The sequence below is a fragment of the Arctopsyche grandis genome, chromosome 3 (assembly GCF_051622035.1).
Source record: "Arctopsyche grandis isolate Sample6627 chromosome 3, ASM5162203v2, whole genome shotgun sequence".
Lineage (NCBI taxonomy): Eukaryota > Metazoa > Arthropoda > Insecta > Trichoptera > Hydropsychidae > Arctopsyche > Arctopsyche grandis.
The window spans coordinates 25637803-25661421 of NC_135357.1; the positions used below are offsets into that span (position 1 = coordinate 25637803).

The window sequence follows — 23619 nt, forward strand, 5'->3', positions numbered from 1 at the left end:
ATGTATTTTATAATATATATTTGTCGTTAAAATTCGGTACCGCGAAACGACAGACTGCCGACCGACCGGCATATTATAAATTGCTTAAGCGAAAAATACTCAAGGGCATAAGCAGCATATTTTGTGCATTGAAATGGGGAAAAAAATTATTCCCGTTAAAAATGAAAAATCAACACTTAGTACTTATTTTAAAAATAAAAATATTATTCATCCGATGAAAAAATGTTTATTCAGTTAAAAAATATTCCCTTGCAATATAGATATGTACATATATAAGTGTACTCCATACATACATATAGTCAATCATTTGTAAAATTGAATTAAATAATGAAAATATTTTCATTTAATTGAGCTTTTTGACCACATTTTCTGTTTAAAGATTTGATAATCACATCCACGAGGCAGGATTAGACCAGAAAAGCTGTTATAATGAACCGTTATATATTATGTCTACGACTCCAATTCTACCTCTAAACATAAAAAAATCCTAGTACTGTTACTTATGCACATATGTATGTTACAGAATAAAGTCAAAATTTATTACAACTGAAAATACACTTCAACTATAAAGCTCTGACCTTACTATGCGTCTGCGACACGAACGGCAGCGTGCGGCCAAATATTGTTTGTATGAAATTGTATGAGATATAACACACTACGTCGCGTCACGCGTAGTTCGAGTCGCAGACGCAATAGTGCGGTCAGACCTTAACGGTAATTGGTTCCAGGTTAGATGGAATATATTCCAACCAGTCAAAAATATATTACAACTGGAAGATACACTTTTACTATAACAAATACACATATTTGTAATTTTGAAATGATATTAATTTGTGCACAATATTGAGAATGTCTTGAGAATTACCTCACAAACCTAATGTGTTTCTTTTGAACATTTTGGTAAAAAAAGTTAAGCTTATACCGAGTTGACACGATGCGAGTAGCTTAGACGAGTAACTTGAACGTTCAAAAATGGTTGGATCACCTGTTGCCACGCTACGGGTAACGTCTAAGTTATTCGTCCGAAGTATTCCGTCTGTTTTACTCTTATCGTATCATCCCGGTACTACATATATTTTTAACCTGTTTTAAGCACTAACAATAGAAATAACTGAAAGTATGATAATTTGATAGGGAAATAATATGTAGTCGTAGTTTTGAAACATTTATAATATAACAGTAAAAGGATTAATATTCGATTTCCATCTATTTGTAGAAAATACATAAATTTCATGCTATTTACAATAAAATCTAATTTTGAAATAAAACTAAAAGGCTTTTTTGCACAGGACAAATAAATTTCGTCGACCCACGCTGTATACAAAAGTAAGTAGAAAAAAGTCAATTTACAAATTACTAAAAAAAAAACAGCACTCGGACGAGTCCAAAATAAAATAATTAACGACTAGCCATTATCTTGGCATATTATTTTTTGTCGGTAAACTAAACGATTTTAATGCTTTAACGTTGAGTGCACAATGTCTAAATTATGAAGGGCATAAATTTTCCGACCCCGACCCGTTGAAAGCTTTTAGTTCTAACGCGGACGCAATTTTGCGTTGTAAACGTTTTATTAGCATTTTTTACTCTCTATCAACATTGCAAATATAATATTATATATCATATCATTCTTGTGTATTTATGCAATATATGCCATGCCGGCTGCGATAATTGAATAATAAAATTATTTTAAGCATTGTTTATTTTACTTTAGTTTTAGCGGATAGCGAACCTTTACACGGTGTGGGTTCGGTTTGGGTTCATGATTAATGAATATTTCGGCATTAACGAGGGGCGGCTAATACACGCCAATATAAAGGGTGACTTACCCCTCACCTGGGAGCCCTTTCCATCTCCAAAACCTCACCCCATCACACCCGTAGCATCGGTCACCTTTTGGACAATGGCCCGACAACACGTGGGGACAAATTTTCCTACTGTCCTTTGACTTTTCACGTTAACGAACAATTGTACTCAAGTTGAAAACTCGACAAACCCAATTCACAAAATTTGGATTTATCAAAAAAAGGCAATATAGGTACATATGGATGTTCGTTTCCTGTCAACCTGAAAAATAAATTGAATTCATTGATTAAGCCTTAAATTCTGCCCATTTTTAGAATGAACCAGACAGCTTTAATAAATACATAATCATTTACGCTATCCAATAATTGGATAGCGTAAATGATTATTTCCTTAACAGATTTACAACGAAAAAATTCTTTGAGTAACGACAAATAATTGTAATAGTAAGTGAAACGTAAAGGAGGTTTGTAAAAAATACCGAAGCGGAGACTAATCAATCTTTATTACATACGTTCAAGCCACTGAAATCGAATATGACAATTATATTTATTGGTTTTCTCTTTAAAAAAATGCCAAATTTTTACAGACTTTTGGCTTTTGCAGTCTTTATCTCAAAATCTTGTATTGCTGTGCCAAACACCAAATACCCAATATCCAATATTTAAAGTAAATATAATTAATTGCCAATTTTAAAAGTAAAAAATATTTTTTTCTCAAACTATCATGCATTTATTGGGCCAGTTTTATACTTCACTACATTCGTGGATTTGTTTTCAATCTCAATATTTTGACTTTATAAATACTTTCCTCTAGATAATTAACTACGCGTATTTTTAAAGCAATAAAAAATTACAATCAATAGAAAAAGCACCTGACTGTTGATTCCAATACTCATTTTTTGCACGGCAGTACTAAATTTTTAGTTAAAGCCAATTTTTTTTAAAACGCTCATATCGCATTAACGAGAAGACACCAATAAAATCATTGTCATATTCGAATTGAGTGTGTCAAACTAAGTAAAAATTGATGTCTCCGCTCCGGTGAATAAAACACGTGATTTTTTTGTTGCTCAGTGTTATTATTGTCCATTGAAACTGAACGAATATATGCAATTTATAACAAAAAACACACTTCCGTTTCAACTTCGGCAATATTTCATTACATTATTATTCAAACATATTTAAGACATTTGAAATGTATTCCTTTTTAACTTTGAATAAATGATCCTTAGAAACCCACTGAATAACTGGGTATAACTAATAACCAATTAAATATAAATAATAATACCAAAAATATTCAAGATCAACTTATGGCGTCAATATAATCGTAGTAAAGAATTTGATCTTCACTATTAAAATTATTTATCAAAATGAGAATTCCGTAATAAACTATCTTGCAACGAACACGATACTTTTATATTATATACCTATACATAATATATCGAGAATCCTTGAACATTACATAATTTCATCCAATAATTCGAAACGCACAAAATACATAATAATAGTGAGCCATTCGTATACTATGTAGAATCTTACACTTTAGACTTTATCCTAGTGTCACTTTATATCTCGGCGAGCTTTTAAGGCACTTAAGGGAATTTCGTGTGACAATCCCCTAAGGCTATTTTAAAGTCGACCCATTATTGTTCTTCGTTAATGTGAAAGCACAAACCATTCTTGTAACTTTCAAATACGATTGTTAACTGAAAATCCACTTAATTCCGTATTAAATCTTAGACGATTATACACCGCATTGTGTACGAGCATCGATCAAAATCATATACACGTGTTATGTTTAAAAAAATATATTACTTTCGAATTGGATTGAAACGAAATTGCAGGTGAGAGATTCTCATGAACCCTTCCGGCCATTTAATGGACAGAATGACACGTCAATTGATCACTGCCAATCACACATGTTCGGGACGAACCATGTGACATCTGAAAATTCAAATCAATAAGTACAAATATAGGTATATTTGAAAACCAATACGTAATTACGAAAGTACGAGTACGTGACTCAAAAACTAACCGATTCGCATTTAATTATTGGATAACGATTTGGCCTCAAAGTTTCAGAAATTTTCATAACCGGTTTGGCCAAAATTTGAGGGTTGGCGTATTTAGATAAAGAGTCACATAAATTCGTTTCCATTTTCTTTTCCTCCTATCAAATCACTCCCATACTTCCCTTTATTTCAATATGTGAAAACATCTGAAATGCCTGAACATCCACCTGTCTGTTTCCGCATTTTTCCATGAGAATTTCGTCCAAAATCCTCAGAGAAACGACGACTCACACAGTCCCTGGAGTGAAAAGAGGATTTGTGGAGGAGAGGACGAACAAGACTGCCACAACGTTTTTCTAAATCCTGGCCTCATCCCCGGCAAAGATCGGAATAAATAACTCCGAAATAATCGAAAAAATATGAGGATATCCTGCTAGATGCGACGCGTGTCAAAATGGAGTTTATATAATACATACGTACATATATATGTACATACATAGATACGAATCGAAGCGCCGCGAATGACGATTCAAATGCAAAAATCGAAACCCCACGAGAGATGCGATTATGTACATATGTATTTATGTTGAAAATCAAAGTTTAAATTTACGTGCAGCATCTGAAAATATACTTTTATCGGAAAATAAGAAATCATTCAAACGTGAACCGATAAAAATCTGAAAAGTTTCAAAGTGCAGCTCATCTCTTACACGAATGCAATATGCATGTATGTAACTACATAATGAAAAGTTTCCGTCCGTAGTTTGAAATTTAAATTTTTCGATAAAATATTCACAGCGATGCGAACGCGAACACTCAGTGAAAAAGAACACATCTACGAGGGCTACGAATGATTTATCCCTCAGCGATGGTACATGGGTAAAAACGCGCGGTCTGCAGGAGGGATGCGTGTCGTATCTAGATTTAAATGAAATTAACGGGATTTCGGTCGCTCGTGGGATTTTCCCGGACAAAAGGGCTGGCTCTCGTCTGCGGCTAGAGGACGCCTCTAGGACGAGTGATCCTTAAATTCAGAAATGAACCATTAAAAACGACCGTTAAAATGGAACGTCAGATACGCACGGTGCCGTTTATTGCCATGCGTTTCGATACAATCGTAAATTCGCAATTCTGACTGATCGTTAAAATGTTACGCCCGCTAAATAATCTAAGCACGCTCCCCTGATTAAAAACTCTGAAGTGTAAGAAAGATGTTTGTACAATACAATACGGAAATAGTCTACTTATTATGTACATGGTAGATTGCGATTCAAAATTAATGAACATAACCGAGTTTCTGCCAAAAACTCGAAATGCATTTCAATCAGTTCAACGCATTTCAATAGTGTAATGCAACGTATCGGTATTACAACGTTTCATGATAATGATGACGTAATCATCAAAGCAACTCACTATACTGTACGGAAAGAAGTTTTACTAAAAAAAAGTACCTCTTTAAGTATCTAAAAATTCTCATTATGATAAATAGGTACTCAAATTACATTAAAAACTTCTTTTAGAACAAGTGGCAACAATTTCAAGTCCATTTTTCAAGAACCTTAAATCTTTTTTGCAAAACTACATGCTATGTATGTACATATGTGTATATGAACATTGTAATAAAAAATACTACTATCGAATTCATGTATAGTTTTCTTTTCTTTATGAAAGTATGAATAGCAAAAATGTGATATTTAAAAAAGTATACATTTCAATTAAGTGTTTGTATGTACATATGTAATATGTAGTTATTTACTATGTCTGTACAACTGGCTGGGAACTGATTCTTTATTTTATTCAAACCCAGGTGCAAAAGTTTGTGTTTCACACATTTTTGTCACCTACTGTAAATTTACGCTAGTTGAAAAAACTTTTTGCCATAGGCTATGTACATACATACGTTTGCGTGCAATAGTATCTCGTTGAACTTTTAACCCTTATGAAAATGTACAAGAAATGTATACACATATAAAAATGCAAAGCCTACAAATCTTGCATCATATTTTAAAATACATAGACATCACCACTAATCTTGAATGGTTTAAGAATCGATACATATCCATAATACAAAACCAAATTTCGATCATTGTAAGCTCCTATTCTACCTTTTTTTGCATATTAAAAGACTCTAAGCGACAGCTACTCTAAAAGCTTTCAGGTAGGGGTAAAAATACTATACGAGACATACATACATATAGCAATACAATAGACAAGAAGGTATCCGCAAGGTGCTAAGTTTTGGAGCGGATCGGAACTAATTGACAAGGGGTCATCTCCGTCTAGGAAACCGTATGTCAATTTACACCTTGCGACAAGGTTCCCAGTTTGCACTTTGACACCCTCGAGGACGATAAAGCTCCTACAGCAGACCTGGGTCGGCTCATCACACCGGCCAAATATTTACCGAAGCGGCGGTAAACATTAATTCGTTTACGAACCGGTCGCTTCACGGTTAGGCAGCTTCAACGAGGCGAATGGGCCTGTTTCACTTGTCGCCCGAAATGGAAACGCAAAATTATATTTCATTACATGCGAATATAACACGTCCAACGACGGTGCTCATTTCGAATTATGTATGTGTCATTTGAGATACAGTCAACCCTCTTATGACGCGTTAGATCTATCCCGCAACAAAATAAAAAGAGAAAACATAATATAAGAAAGTATAAGAAAAAAAAGATGCAGGATATAACGCACCCTTGTAGTTTTATCTTTTTTATTTGAATTTTCTTTTTTTTTAATCAATCTAGTTATTTTCTCTCTGAACCAATCTAGCGCGTTATATGATTATTTATTATATTGAATGAATACCGTTTGCTTAAATTTCAATCAATTTGAATATATAAAAAAATAATAATATCACTCACCAGTGAAATAATTATTTTAAATAAAATAGAAAGAAACAATTTAATTTATGAAATATGAATAGATGTGAAAAATAAGCGTCTGTGTTTGAAAAATATTTTGTTACATTTGAGGAAAAAATAAATACTAAAAGAATTCGTCCAGTTAAAAATGTAATATGAATTATGTATAAGCAACATGAAATAAAAAACATAGAAATAGCCTTTAAAAAAAACATATCGCACTAGAATACTTTTTATTTTATTAATAATTTACACTATTATATATGTACACGTACTGTACCAAATTTTGCACGTGGATTTGGAATTACTATTAATTTTATATAACGTTAACCCTCTTATAACGGGCTACAAGTAAACAGAAAAAAGAAAAAAGGAAAAAAATAAAATTTTAGGAACAATAATATGGGATAAATATACCACCAATTATGTATATACATAGTACCAAAAATACAATTTCACTTTCTTTTCATAAGAGAGGTGATTGTAAATTGAAAAAAAAAAACAAACAAATTTGAATCATTTTTAGAATGATTGTGATGATTGCGAGGTCGAGCTTAGAGAGTGTCGTTTTAAAAGAAAATTTCCTGGAACTAGAGAGCACGTATATTTTTATTTTATTTTATTTATTTCAATCGAATATGTACACTAGCATTTACAGATTGATCCAAAGCGACAAGTTTACAAATACAGATACAATACAATAATGCAATCAATACAAGCATTATTATACAATGCGAATTCATACAAACATCATCCACAGTGACATCTACGGAGAAATTTTTGCAGCTTTTTATTATAGAAATTGGTGAACCTCAAGACGGTGAATAACTTGAGATTTTCAAGAGAGATTGGAAAGGAGATGCCAATTTACAGGAACCGTTTCAATGAAAATCAGAAAAATTGGCAAACTAGTCCACGCTGCTGGTTATGTAAAATTGTGAACACAATTTTAATAAAATGAATGAACACAACTTATTTTGAGGCTTATTTCGTTTCTCGATAATCGCGTTCGAAAATTGAATAGGTATTCCCTCGGGGGCATCATCGTTACCCTATTTTCTTATAATTCGATCGGCAATAACAGCGCGTTGAGCGGTCAAATTATATAATGCGATTTTCCTAATCTGCCGTACGCTCGGCCGGAAAATCGATGCAGAGCCGCGTGGCTGGAAAATCGGATTTCCCCGCATAAAAACGCGTGTCTGCAGGAAATGCCCGCAGCCGCTCGCCTGCTCAAGATTTTAATTTATGAAGTTGAAATTAAGTTAATTAAGATAAATCTGGAAAATTCGCTACGCGCTCACTGCTGAATTAAAAGCAGCTTGGCTCTCGACCTGCGCACGCGTTCAACTCCATCGCTAAAACTTTCCGTAAAGTCGTTTTAATTCAATAATAAGGGCACAAGGGAAACTATTCTGGACCCTAAAGTATCCCGATTTAACGAACGAAGAATGATAAGTATGATAAAATTTATTTTTAATCTTAACGTCTATTAGAGTTATGTTGGTTAAAAATTATGTTTGTAATTCATTTATCATACAGTTTCGAACCCACTAAAATTGAAAGCACTGGAATATTAATTAATTGTAGAGCATTTCAAAGTTTAACCACGGCGACGCCGAGTAAATTTTATTATAAACTGAGCAAACCAAACATCCACGGCAAAGCCTTAAACATTCAGAAAAAGCCCCGGCACTTAAAAAAAAATACGAGGGTTATTTTTTTACAGTGCTGCCATAAAACAATATTTCTGAAGCGCATTTTAATTAAGCGTTGATCCGATGCAACTCACAAAGCTCCTCTCAGCAAGAAAAAGCAAATAAAATAAAGCACGAGGTTGACGGTTGGCTCTCCCTTCCCGGGTTTGCAGTACACAGGTTAGGTCCGCCCCTAACCTGCAGCACTTAGTTAAAACACCGGCAAATACATACATAATGTATGCAACGGGTATAATGACCAAGACACCCTCATTCAACAAAGGGAGAGCCCTAGTGGATCGATAGGGACCAAAACCAACGGGGACCTCGCAGATGATACTACATATGTACAATACGCTTGAATATTGCATCGAATCAATTCGCTAATGAAATATTGAACGCGGGACATTTCGAATTCAGCCAAAAATAAATAAAAAGAATAATCATTGTAGAATTTATGTATGTATAGGCATCTATGTACATACCTATATTGACATAGAAAGATTATATTTATAAACGTGTTCAAGGGCGTATTGCGATAGTGGTTAGCGTATGTCTATTGATAAGAAATAATTATTACATACCAAAAAAGTAAGTGAGAGATCAAGGTAAACAACTGCATAAGAACGTATGTACATACATACATATATAGAACGCAATGTATACATACTCACTTAATTTGCGCGAGCAGGGTACAACAGGAACAAGAGGAGCAGGCTTTTCCTCCCGTATTCTGCGCGCGCACATTAATACGGGAGGAAAAGCCTGTTCCTCTTGTTCCTGTTGTATCCTGCTCGCGCAAATTAAGTGAGTATGTACCGTTTACCATGCACCCTTTTTTTTTGATCTCTCGACTTAAGATCTTTCGATTTTCGATCTTTGCCTTCCGATATTTGCGTTTTCTGTAATTTAACATTCTGGCTCGTCACGGAGACCGAAATATTAGGTACATATAATCGGCTCATTGAAATCGGCACATTTAAAATAAATATTTATTCAGTGAATTCATACAACTAGAATATCGTGTTGAATAGAATAATCGTCTTTTTGTTATTTTTATGACCAAATTATCAAATAAGACAATATATAAAAAACCTATATTCTCTCCAATTCTCTCCGTAAACTTTGATCACCAATTCTCTCCGTAAACTTTGATCACCAATTCTCTCCGTAAACTTTGATCATGAATATGGCTCAATCTGCCATAGCGAGAGTCAGAACAGTGTGGACAAATGGGACAGTGAGGACGATCGACATCACCGTGAAGAAAGATGCAGTATTTGCAAACGTGTATATATTACGATTATTTTTCATCATGGTAATGGCGGACGTCATTTCCACTTATATTGATGACCAAACCGAGCAAAATGGCAAAGTTTGAAAACGATCGGATAAGAACCGAAACTTCGTCACACGACCAAATCGTTTGCAAGCTAAGAAGAGGTAAGTAATTAATTGATCATGCTGTTTTTCGAAAGAAAAATTCTTCTGCGGCGCTTGAATATGGTTTTATACAAAAAGTTTATGAATCATATAGCGAAATATAAAAAAAAGGTTTCCATACTTATTTATACGGCTATTTATTAAAAATGAATAGCCGTATAATTTCACCTGAGGCGTTGAATTAATATAACAATTTGTAAATTTGCTATAATTTTTTTTTCTGATGAGACTAAGAGAGATCCTTCCCCCTCTGGGCCATGGCCGTGCCTATACATACATATATGTACATTTTAAGTATTAGTAAAAGTACGCCAAAAATATTCTAAACGTAACCCATTCGTTGTTTTGGTACTATTTATGTACTTTTCAGCTTTTTTAAATTTTTGAAATCAGTATCGGAGCTCTATTTTTATTTTTCTCTCCACAATCTCCACAGCCTTAGTATACATACATGCATATTTACCATATTTAAAATACAATTTAAATAATTTAAACCATATTTTGTGCATTACAATTACAAATTATAAAATAACGCAATACTTTATATATATAAATACATACATAGATAATGTAAAAATTAATAATATAGTCATTTGAAAGTCGAGCTTAGCTTTTATATACGTAATACTAGCATAATAAAAGATTTATACAACTTGAATACAAAAATATCAGCCGACTCAGCACTAGGTAGCGTGGCCGAGCGGTCTAAGGCGCTGGTTTAAGGCACCAGTCTCTTCGGAGGCGTGGGTTCGAATCCCACCGCTGCCAAATATACTTTTTACCAATTTTTAATAAATTTAACATTTTATACTTCAATTATAATTATAAAAACAATTAAATATATATTTAAACTACCAAAAAAATAAAACAACATTAAAATAATCCCCCTATCGGCGGTATATAGCATTACATATAAATTTCTTTGCGGAAGCGTCCGCAACAATCTATTAATAAAATGAGCACGTTGCTAAACTCACATACAAGCATCCGTTTCAAAAAAATAGATAATGTTTCGAAATTACGCTGTGCACAAATACAACTTAGCATGACCTTAGATATTTTATCGGGTATTTACCAATCAATCAAAGTAAACGTCCAAGCTCTAGCACCAAGCAGTTTTAGTATACGACGACAAAATAAATAAACAAGTGAATTGATGTCACTTAAAGATTTTACTGTAAAGTGAAACAAATGAAAGCTATTTTCTTTTCTTTCGAGTAAGCTTTCATTTATTTTATATGTTTGAATATTTATATATGAAAATAGTTCATTATTAATTGAAAATTACGGATTATTACTATATATTTTGTACGTAGTAACAATAGATGAAATTTTGTGATCATGCGAAAATTCGAACTCGAGATTTTGACTGATTTGAGCTCGGAATCGATCACTGATGACGTTTTTACTGTCTAAAAAATATGTGTTTTTGTGTGTTAGTATGTGTCTGTGTATTTTGGGGATTTTTTGAACACCGTAAGTCCTATCGAACTAAAACTTAGTGTCGGTTACTGAAATTCTTATCCATACGAAGTAAATATTTTTCAAATTTTTAAGTTGACCGGAAATGGTACTTCCACTTACAGGTATCCTCTTTTTTATTTTTTTTAATTCAATTATCTCCCAAACCGCTAACCAAATCAGACTGAATTGATTTTACATGTAATAAAATTTATAATTTATATTACATTTACATACATATGTATTAGAAGTTATAAATTTCATGCCTTAATATTTTTACCTCAACCGGAAGTAATACTTCTACTCCAGAGGATCGAGATTTTCGAGATCGATTTTTATTCTTCTCGAAAACCTTTCGGCGAATTGAACTGAAATTTCATATCTAAAAGTTTAATCTTAATACCAAGTTACATATACAATATATAAAATTTGGTGAGTACCCGTCGACCGGAAGTGGCAGTTTATTTTTTTCTTATTGACACTAAAATTTTTCAAAATTCTATAAAATTTTTGCTTGAAAAGAGAAGGACTTAATGCGAAATAAATTTACCTGTATATGTATATGTATGTATTATCGAAAACCAAATAATAGTATAATATATTTTCATCTATGTTGAATTTTACATGAAGGTAATAAAAATGAAATTCTTAGAATTTTAATTCTTATAAAAAATTAAAGAAATTCATTAAAAAATTAATTAAAGAAATTCTTAGAATCAAAATCGTATCAAATTATCATTTATCGGTGATAAACCTGTCTATACCACTATACCAATTTTATACATGAACAGTTCGATCGATATATTAGTAATTTGTATTATACATACATATGTATGTATATTGTGTAGAATCTTAGATATCATTTATATAATATATGTATGTATAACCACGTTTTCATATTAAAGCAACATACGATTATCATATTTTCGTGTACCACAGAATATTGCACTAAATTACGCATCTTTTTTTTCTCATGTACACCGCAAACGAGTCTCCAGATAAGTGTTTATAATAAATATCCAAAATATCACGATTAACAGACCTCGGCGAGGGTCCTCGGGGAGAGCGGAACAAGCGCGAGTTTTACTGTATATCATTTTCATACAAAATTAACGCAACTTGTTTATGGAAACAATTCGTTCGAAAGCCTCCCTACAAAGCGTGCATACCGAATGTATTATATATATTTCAGAAATATTGCCGAAAATAAACACTCATTTCAATATAAATTTTTAATAACGCAAAAAGTCCCGTGCGTCCATAAATTCCGATATCGCGTAATCCGATCCGGGGACACAAAAGAAGATGAACCAACAAATAAGCCCGAAAAAGGCATTCTTGTTCGCCGAAGATAGCCAGCGCACGTTGATCAGACCTCAAGTTTGACAATGTGACCACATCATGAGAGGATTATGAGGGTCCTGTGGCGTCTTTCGCAATCGAAATCACCTCCTTTACTTAGGATGAATCTCTGTGGGCAAATGAAAACGTAATGCCATTCAACAGCTCGGGCCCTCCTAATATACGATAAGGAAATGAAAACTATATTAAAACTTGGATTGGTGAGTGTGTAATGCGCGCACTTTTTATTAAGTGCGCGCGCGCCTATAAATTAACTTACATTATATTTATATATAACATGTAACTTTATTTTAATTCGTGTATCAATTCCTTTCCGAATCCACCCGTTGAAATCAACAGGCACAACACTAGTACATATATAAAAACGGACGCGATGTATGTTTGTGAGTATGTATATGGCGTATGCGTCGACAAGTATGGAGACTTCAAAAAACAAATGTTAGAATCACATTCATTCATCATTTTGACGCGGGCGAACGGCGTTCGTTTAATGGTGCTTACGGACTAAACCAACGATGATTTTGGGCCAACTTTTTAACCAGCAGTAGCGTACAAAATATCGAAATAAAAATTAAATTTTAAAATTGAAATTAAATATCAAAATCAAGCTAAAGAGCGAGATTGAGCTAAAATTAGATCATCGTTGATGTTTTGAATTACAACAATGTTTTGAATTACGACGAAACGCATTTAAAACCAGAGAAATATTATAATTTCTCTGCTTACGAGCGAAAAAAAAATTGTTAAAGTCGTCACGAGATGTTACTGTATTTCCACGTGGATGATCGATAAAAAAAAAACAATTCATAAAAAAACGCGGTGTCGGATGTCGGTGATTTGTCAAAGGGTTTTTTTTCTTTCGTCGAAATAAAATTAATAATCACACATTATCCGATAAATTTTACCTCTGAAATGATTTAATTACTTGATTTATTTCGACGAGAGAAACAATTGAAGAATAAAAAATCCGTTTGATGTGACCGACAACACCCCGGGTTAGCAAAAATCGTTGGATCACCCATACTAATACATGATATATTCTCAGTAACTGCGCATTACGGGGAAGTAAAAATAATAATTCTTTGATTTTTTTTTCGATCTTAGTGCGTATCTTCGTAAGTCAAAACATCTTCGACAAACAAAAGTCGAGGATTACCTGTATGTGATTGTTGATGATCTAATTTTAGGTCAATCTCGAAAATTTATTTAAATTGTGCATGTTCTGTTTTAACTTTCAATATTTAATTTTAATTTTAATATAATGATTATGATTTTATTTTGATACTTGAATTTAATTTTAATATAATAATAATAGTTTTAGTTTTGATATTTAATTTCAATTTTTAAATTTAATTTTTATTTCGATATTTTGTACGCTACTGGTTTTAAAAGTTGGCCTGTGGGCCGTTCGTTGGCTTGGTGCGTACGCACCATATTATGCGCACACGCCTATAAATTACCGTACACTATATTTATATAAAACGTAATATTTATTTTAATTCACGTATCAATTCCTTTCTATAGCCACCCGTTAAAATCAACGGGCACAACACTAGTACAAGATGAAATCAAAAATATTTCCGCTGCCACCAAATAATAAATTTTACTGCCACGAGGACTAACACCCATAGAATAAAAAGGTATTATTTTCCACTGGTTCATACTAAGTGTAACGACAATCTAACTTTATTCACACCCCACTAAACATGTATTACAAATATTTAATAAAAATAAAAAATTGTACTTTATAGGAATAGAATTCTTGATCTTTGTTTTGGTTTTAATACCATTAAAGTGCCGTTCATTTGAAAGGTAGCAACTTTCCAAGAACAGGTGTCGTTTTTCCGCACCCACCTTTCTGTACGTGTTTATTTTGGGAAACGTTCGGGGGAAACAAACGGCGAAGCACATACGAACGCCCATGGTGAACAGTAAGTGTTTCGTTTAACTTCTCCGGAGATTCGCTGGCACGCATAAAGTGGCAGCCATTACGCGTGTAAGAAACATATTAAGATAAGTCCTGGAGACCTCCAGCTAGCACGCTGTGGTGTGGGGCCGAGGCTCTAATGAAGCGATATAAATTGCGCAGATATTGCTCCTAATTTCCCTTTCAGCGGTGAATCTGCCACACACCTGGTGTACGCCAGAAGATGCGCAATTGTGCGGTTGATTAATTGCCAACCCCATCCGAGAGGACAACGCTGCGCGATAACAAAGTGCACGAACCACATAACCAAAGAAAACATACAACGAAACTTGCAATAACAGTTATGAATTCTCACTGTTTTAACTAAAAAAATAATAAAAACATGTATGTATAATATTATCTCTTGTAATATAATATATCGCATATATTATATTACAAGAGATAATATTATACATAGTTGAAAGATCTTGTTTAAGATTCGCAATGTTCTAATTTGAAAGTTTTAAAATAAAAAAAATCTATATATTATATGTACATACATATGTATATTGCCAATCAAAAACTAACAAGAATTCATATTTTGATAACGACCTCTAATAAGAAAAAAAAATATTTTACTAAAATATAAAACCCAAAAATTTTATCTCTTGACCTTCATTGACTCCATATGCATATTAAAACATTTTTACTATATCTAATAATCTCTTGAAATTCAATATGAATTCGCAATTAACATGTGAAATTTCAAAACTTTGTTTCAAACTTAAATCGCTATCTGAAAAAAATGTATCTTCCCGCATTCCAGTCAAGAAGAATGAGATATAATGAGAATAATCTAAGTTTAATAACCAGTATATTAGTCCTATGATAAACCTCGTTTAGCAAAAACATTCATCTGAAAGGTCATACTTTCAGACTCCAAAAATAAATATTAATCTTAAAAAATTTAGAGATTCCATCTTTTCAAATATGTAGCGGTTAAAATTTGGAATAGTTTACCAAATGAATTAGTAACTTCTAGTACTAACCTGCCCAAACCTTTTTAAAAATAAACATTAGTTACCACTATTTTCTTTCTCTCTATTAGTATTATTTCTACTTATTAGTATTATTAACAAGATCTTTCTTTGTATTTTACACAGTTTGTTACATGTTTTATTTATTAATTTGTAATTTTCTGAAACTTTCAAACCCCTTGGGTCCATCGACTTATACCGCCTCACCCAAGTATTTTAAAATCAAAAAAATACATATGTATATTTATTAAAAATATGTATATTACATACATACATATATTTATAAAAAAAATTCCATGAATTTTTATACATTATAAATATTCGAATATAAGTGCAACTTCAAGCCTTTTCAACAACATCCCAATAAAAAAATATAAAGGAAATATTCACGTTGAAGCCAGCCAGCCAGTCGGAACAAAAATCTCGATGTTGAATTTTCTCACGACCACAATACTTCATCTATTGATACTTCATGTATATATGTACATATACATACATACATAGATAAAATAATAATCGACCGTGTGGCTTACACAACTCACTACAAAAGTAAATCTTCTTCACCCAAAATTTACGATTAGGATAAGAAACAGATTAGGTGTGAAAAGTGATTCTCAAGGAGCTGGAAGAGGGTCGGAGGGAGAGACGATTGGGTGCCTTTTCACGTTTTCTTTACACTTTCAGTTACATTAGAGAAATTCACCACACCGCCCGCAAATAAGTTTTATTTCAAAAAGCACCGAATTCTATACAATACCCATCATAAACCCTAATACTCACAAGAAATGAATCTCGTACTGATGATTGCAATTCCATTGACTGTTTCCTAAAAAAGAACAATTAATCACCAGCATAAATTTCCACTATTAGAGCCAATTTGATAAATTAAACCATATTCAAAGAAATCAAACTCTCGAAAGAGCCACCGCAGAGAAATTTAATAATAATAGAAGTGACTTTAAGCGTCATATTGTTGTAAGGTTGGAGTATGTCCACCGACGTACTTAATTAATTTCCGCCACAGTCGTGTTTGGTGTTTGGTGTATATTTGATAAACATTTTTCTATTTGTTCATATTACTCGCAAGATGGGGAAGTGCATCGTTGTAAGTTGTATAATACATTCAAATACACACAACAAACAACATGGAATACATTTTCATAACTAAGTTAATCATTTAAGTGACCTATTATTCAAATTAGTATTTATTTATTTATTTATTTAAAGTTTGGACCATTATAGCATTACAGGAATTCCTAATGCGCCACAATGGTCAAATATATAACAGAAAAAAAAGAAACAAAATAATAACTAAAAAACATTTCTCTGGATGGCACCGAATACTCAATTATATACATTACTAATTATTTAAGTTAAATTACGTAAACATCGTTCATTTTATATTATACATTACACGTAAATCAAAGAGCTAGAGTTTCTAAGGACAGACAATTATGTACTAGAAAAGCGGATAAACATAAATCGCGAATTCAGAAAAAAAAACCAATTGCCAAACAACTCCCAATACCGTCTTACACTCAAATATAAATAAATGATTAATAAGCAAAAAATAAAGTTTTTAATATGTAATTAAATCTGTATCAAAATAAAACATTGATATTTAATATACATACTTGGGGAAGGCGGCAAAGCCGATAGACCCAAGAAGTTTGATTTATACATTGTATATGTAAATAAATTTTTAAAAAAAGTAAAATACATTCAAAATGACAATATTAAAATAAAAATAAGAGAGAAAAAAAGTAAACAAGAAACAGAAATAAGAAAGTGGGGAATAAGATATTGGGAAAGAATAATTACAAAAATCCTTAAAAAATGTTTAAAAAATGCATCAAGCTTATTCTTAAAAATATTAAGGTTATCAGAAATTGCAATTTCATTTGGAAGACTATTCCAAACTGAAAGAAGGAATTTCTGATCAATTTATTAAATTTTTCGTTTTGGAGTTTAAGCGAGTGACTACCTCTGAGGTGAGTGTTTTCGTTGAATGTAAAAAGATTGGACATATAACATTTATAAAGATTATTTAGTATTTTAAAGATTTCGATTAAGTCGCCTCTTATTCTTCTCGTCTCCAGTGTAGGGAGATTCATTATTTTCAATCTTTCGTTATAAGAAAGTGACTTAAATTCAGAAGGAATCTCTGCAATTCTCCTTTGAACCCTTTCGACACATATAACATATTTTTTGAAATGAGGATTCCATATGCTATAAGCGTATTCTAGCTTAGGTCTGATGAAAGTTTTGTATATTTTTGATAATAAAGTTAAGTTCAGAAAATTAAATACACGTTTATGTATATTCTATATATACATGTTTATGTATAAACATGTATATTCTATTATCAACAAAGACTTTTATTTTTGTAGTAAACATGTGATGACCCTGATTCCAGTCCGTGCGTGTGTAGTAGTATAAGCGTATATGTTTAGTTATGGAAAGCGTGCGGGTAGTTTCTGACACAGGTTATTTTTTCGCGAAGCCACTTCTATTATTATTACATTTCTCTGGACCACCGTTACATACTGCATTTTCAACTACAGGTGTGTTACTGAGAGTTGGCGCGTTCTCGCACGAAAGAGACAGGGCGTATTTTTACTTACCTCCTTTACGTTTCACATGGCTTTCGTGTCAGTGGTCATTTTTTATATCTCTTATCTCTTATTATTATTATTGAATGCGGTGTGACAGCATGCCATACACCTATTCACTGACACTAAACAAGCGCATTTGTTCGCGCCAACTCTCGATAACAGACCTATAAGCAAAATCATACACATACATACATATGTACATACATCCATCCTACCGACCGGTTATAAATTACAAGGTTGTCCTTATTTTTGAACGCGCCCTCGGGTACGTTTAGTTGATGTCTGCTTAACGGCTACACAAACAAGAGCTAGAACTTCGTTTAGCTAAGGAATCGCAAGATAGCACCCCCACACACACACGTACGCATATAATAGTGATTATCATATATTATTACATCAAATTAGCGTCGTTATCTCGGTTCGCAGACACGCCTCTGTCCCTGACATTCGACGCAACTTCAAACGCCGACTAAACATTATCCACGGGGTGGGTGTGTATGGGGTTGTTCGGGGTGGGGGAGGGGGTAGAGGCCAAGGTTTGGTGAATTCGCAAAGCCCGGACACGCCACCAACGACCGCGACACTGTCGAAGCCACGCCAAACAAAGGGAAATTCTTCAGGTTCTGTATGGGGTCGTTACCATCGTTTTCAGGCGCACGCGATCAGTTGCCATGGCCACCGTGGTCGCCCGACATGGTCAAACAAGCGAGTGACACGAGTACACAAATCGTACGACGGATTATTTTATTCCTGGGCTCGTAATATTAATCTGAAGCGACCATCTTCAGACGGTGCTTGCGCGGTATGATCGCTGGTTAAACACTCTCAGTCCGACGAGGGTTCAATTAAATTCTGGCACGTCTCGAAACTCGCCGAATGCATCTGCAATGAATGCCGCTAAAGCTTTTGGAATTTGTTTACAGAGCGTTTGAATATGGATAAGTTCCTGCTCAATTTAGAGCATTTTGTGCGATAGTCTAATGAAAACGATATTTTTCGCTGACTACGTGCATACTAAATATTACATTGTAAGTAAATAATTAAGTAGCTAGTGAATCTCTTCATACACACTATTTAATATTGAGACGTCATACATACATTTTAATGGTGAAATCAACGCTTAACTATTATACTACGATCGTAGGCTGAAAATTGGAACAAGAACATATGTAAACTTGAACTTTGGTATTGACATACATATGTACATAATATGTACATACATAAAGTTTGTGCGTGTGCAGTGATTAAGGACGCAATGTTGAAATTCATTAGATTATAAATTTAGCATTGATAAAAATTACATATGTGTTTATTTGCATTTACACTGGGCCGGAACGAAAAACGCGAATTTTAGATTTTCATCAATGGAACTAGTGGAAAACTTTTGTTGTATCAAGGGTTATACAAAAAATTTCTATGATTTTAAACAATGTCCTGTACCTCCAGCCAATCGATTTATTTTGAAAAAAAAATAGGTTTTTTTCCGGTCTCCGTGACGAGACAGAATGTTAAATTACAGAAAACGCAAATATCGGAAGGCAAAGATCGAAAATCGAAAGATCTTAAGTCGAAAGATAAAAAAAATGGTGCATGGTAAACGGTACATACTCACTTAATTTGCGCGAGCAGGATACAACAGAAACAAGAGGAACAGGCTTTTCCTCCCGTATTAATGTGCGCGCGCAGAATCTATCATATTGGTTCATATTGAGGCTAATAATAATTGTAATCAATAAGTGAAATACGAAAGGTGAACCTCCTGCGTCTCAAAACGGGGAAATCAACTAAGGTATTGAAAGCCAAAAGGAAAAAGATGTTTGAAGTGGGGTCAAAAACTCCACTACGAAATGATATGCTTGTATTTTGAAACCTAAAAGAAAATAGCCGGTTTGGCCACCTACATGCGACCTTGCGAACGTACATTTGATAAGGCCAAATGAAGACGACTCTTACGGACCATGACCTACCCCAGGTTGTTAAGCTAGTGATAACGATAAAGTTTCACATATATCAAAATTTAATTGCACATTATATAAAAATAAGACGTATTATATTTATTTGTTTGTCCACTTTGAAAATCTATAAGTACATAGGTTTCAATTTAAAACTACCAAATTTGGTGTGGTTATGTAGTATCATGATTTCATGATACTACGTAAATTAGACGCCCTCCATAAAAAAAACAGTTTTTACTTTTCTTTAATATTATATTATAAATATATTATGAATTTATATGAAATGTGAAATTTCTTTATTATCCTTCAGATAAATAGCTAAAGAGTTTATTGATTTTAATGAATCTTAAAACATTTACAAAAAAAAATTCGTCTTTCAGTTTATGAACATTTATAATAAATAATTAACAAAAAGCGTGTCCTTGATCTATTCTCATATCACATTTTGAACCGAATTATTATTCTTATAGCGACGAATCAAATTCCGGATATTTAATCACCACGGATGATTAATATTTACTATCAAAATCCGAATGTAAAATTGAACAAGTCAAAAGCGAAAATGTCACAAGGGGTCGAGAGGGTCAAAATCCGCTTAATGGATTTATGCGAAATGTAAGCACAATCGCCGTAATGCGATAACACTACCTAAGAATGAAAATAATCCTCAAACAAAAAATATATAACTATAAATATATTTCAAAATATATAAAATCATATAACCAGTGTGAGTATTGCCAATGCAAATATTTTCAATATGTACCCCCTGTAAAATTAAACAAGAACTATTATACATCATGTTTTTAGCAACACCAAAACGAGGCATTTCAACCTCTGCCAAAGGGCAAAACTTCACCTAACAACATACAACCGACAATAACCCACACACTGCGACTTCACAAGTGATCCTAGATAAATTGAAATCCCCCCGGGCGTTCAGAATAAATAGATCCATCGTCACGGGCCTTCGCGATGATGAGGCGGCTCGCTGGCAGATTTACTAACTCCAAAATCGACACCTGAATATCGATTAGGGTTAGTTCGCACGGTGAAGCTGGTCGTGGCCAGATTGCCAGATTGCCAAACATCCATTTGGTTATTGGAGCCGGTGTTGGTGGCATGCAAACGACCGTGTTTAGCGGCAATCGATACACAAAGCCGCCACATCCCCCGCACTCAATTAATCTAAACCACCCCCACCCATCCATTTATGCACACCCCCCCCCCTTCCACCCATTATACGTACACACTGTGTAATCCTTTAAGACAGTCTTGGTGGATAAAACAAGACCTCCCCCCCCCTCCAAACAACCCCTTTCGTGTGACAAAATTGGCGAAAAATTCACACTCTGTTGGGTTTGCCCGAAATAAGGAGCGTATTCTAATAAATCGACGGTGCGTAATCGCAAGGATTCTTATCGGATGTATTTTGGTACGTTTTATTACGAAATAATATACAATGAAAATAATTTAATAACATACGAACGGAGTTGGACAATGCTTAATTTTTACTGGGATTCCGTGTATGAAATTTTCAGGAATCATGGAGGCGAAATATGGATGAAAGAAATGCTCAAGCAGTAAGTACATAAATGTAGGTGGAAGCATAATAATCCGGAAGTTGGGCTGACTTAATAAGAAAAATATAAAAGAAAACATATACCATCTAATATATAATTTCGAAAAAGACTTTTTCTGTATGTTAGTTTTGGTTCGTAGAATCCGTGACATTCAATTTAATTTTAAAAAATGAATATTCAAATAAATTTAAATAAAATAAAACTATTCAAATAAATTTAAATAAAATAAAAAGTGCTCGACGAGCACCAATTACATAATCTCTACGTTATATGTACTATCATTAAAAAGTACGAACTTTTTCTATCAGAGGTTAGACAGTTCTTCAAAGTTTGACATTGTATTAATGAAATCTAATATATAATTTCGAAAGAGACTTTGTATGTATGTATGTACATATGATTTGGTTCGAAGAATCTGTGACGTTAAATTGAATAAAAAAGCAAATGAATAATCAAACAAATTTAAATAAAATAAAACTATGTATTCAAATAAATTTAATGAAATGTTTACTATTAGATTAACCATGTTTAAGCGGTTTATATTAAAAATACCTAGCGAGGCCGGGTAAAACCACTAGTTTTCTATAATTTATCATATATATTATATTGTATGTACATACATATGTATGTATGTCCAAAAGTTTCAGTTCAATCAACTCCTAAATCCAAAGAAAAAATGAAAAGTGGATACATACAAGAAGTGACAACAATTATAATCGATAAAGTAAATGTTTTTTTACCCAATACAAAGTTTCAGTTTGATAGTTTAATTGGTTTTCAAAGTACCTCCAAAATACAAAGACACACTAGACGTATTCAGGTATCGATTATGAATACGAATCAGTCAAAATGTCAAGGTCGAACTTTGACACGATCACAAAGCTCCATCTGATCCTTCATGGTGATCTCGTTAAGGGGTTATTTATTTTGAGATCGTAAATGTATCACATTTAATTTGTTCATATTTCATTTTATTTTTTTATCCTTTTTCTATTATTTTTGTTCTTTGCTTTACATATTTTCGTGCTTTATTTTTAATCATGTTTATTATGTACATTTTGATATTTTATTTTTGTATCTTTAAATTGTTTTTTCGTGTACCTACATGTTACAAACGAACTGTATTTTCAGTGGCGTAATATATTTCAACTGGCGTTTTTATAGTTTATTTATGTTCAAATACAAATCAACTAGTAAATTATAAATGTTTATCATTATAAATGTTTTAACGGACGCTTTTTAATTCAATAATGCATTAATATTTGCAAGATATTACAAGATATGGCAATGAGTATCGTATTACGAGAGTTCTAAGGATGTTTTTAAAACTAAAATATGATTTTTTAACACAATTACTAGTCGACTGACATTTTCACGAAAACCTAACCACTTCATCTAACCTGGTACCAACTTATACTTGAGTTGTATTTTCAGTTGTGGTATATGTTGACCATTTGGAATGTAATTCGAAATATGAATCAACTTATATGGGTTGGATAGAACATCTATGTATATTCCAACTAGTCAAAATATGTTACAACTGGAAAATACACTTGAATTTTAACATATGCTTAGCTATAGTAACGCCCCGGATTATACATAGTTATAATGTCACTAGGACTGGGCGAATGCAATGAACATGAAATTTCAAAATTAGTTTAGCGAAAAAAAACGAACTATCGTTAAATTTGTATATCATAAGTCAAAAAGCGAAAGACAACAATTGATTAAACTATTATTGCTGTATCTAAAAACCTTTTGATAAGTTCAACAACTCCTCACTTTGAGTACAGAAAGGGCATTTCTAATCTAAAACAAATGAACTTAAAGCATTTGAAAAAATAATCAAACTTCTGCCCGGAAGTGAATTACCCTAAAA

General features: G+C 32.9%; 1 protein-coding gene and 1 non-coding gene across 2 annotated transcripts in view; one reads left to right on the plus strand and one right to left on the minus strand.

The window, feature by feature from the left end:
- gogo (thrombospondin-1 like protein golden goal) overlaps positions 1 to 23619 on the minus strand; it is a 230965-nt gene that overhangs the window by 193096 nt on the left and 14250 nt on the right. The gene's annotated exons all lie outside the window — the stretch shown is intronic.
- Positions 10511 to 10592, plus strand: TRNAL-AAG (transfer RNA leucine (anticodon AAG)). The gene has a single exon. It is a non-coding gene; the product is annotated as a tRNA-Leu (tRNA).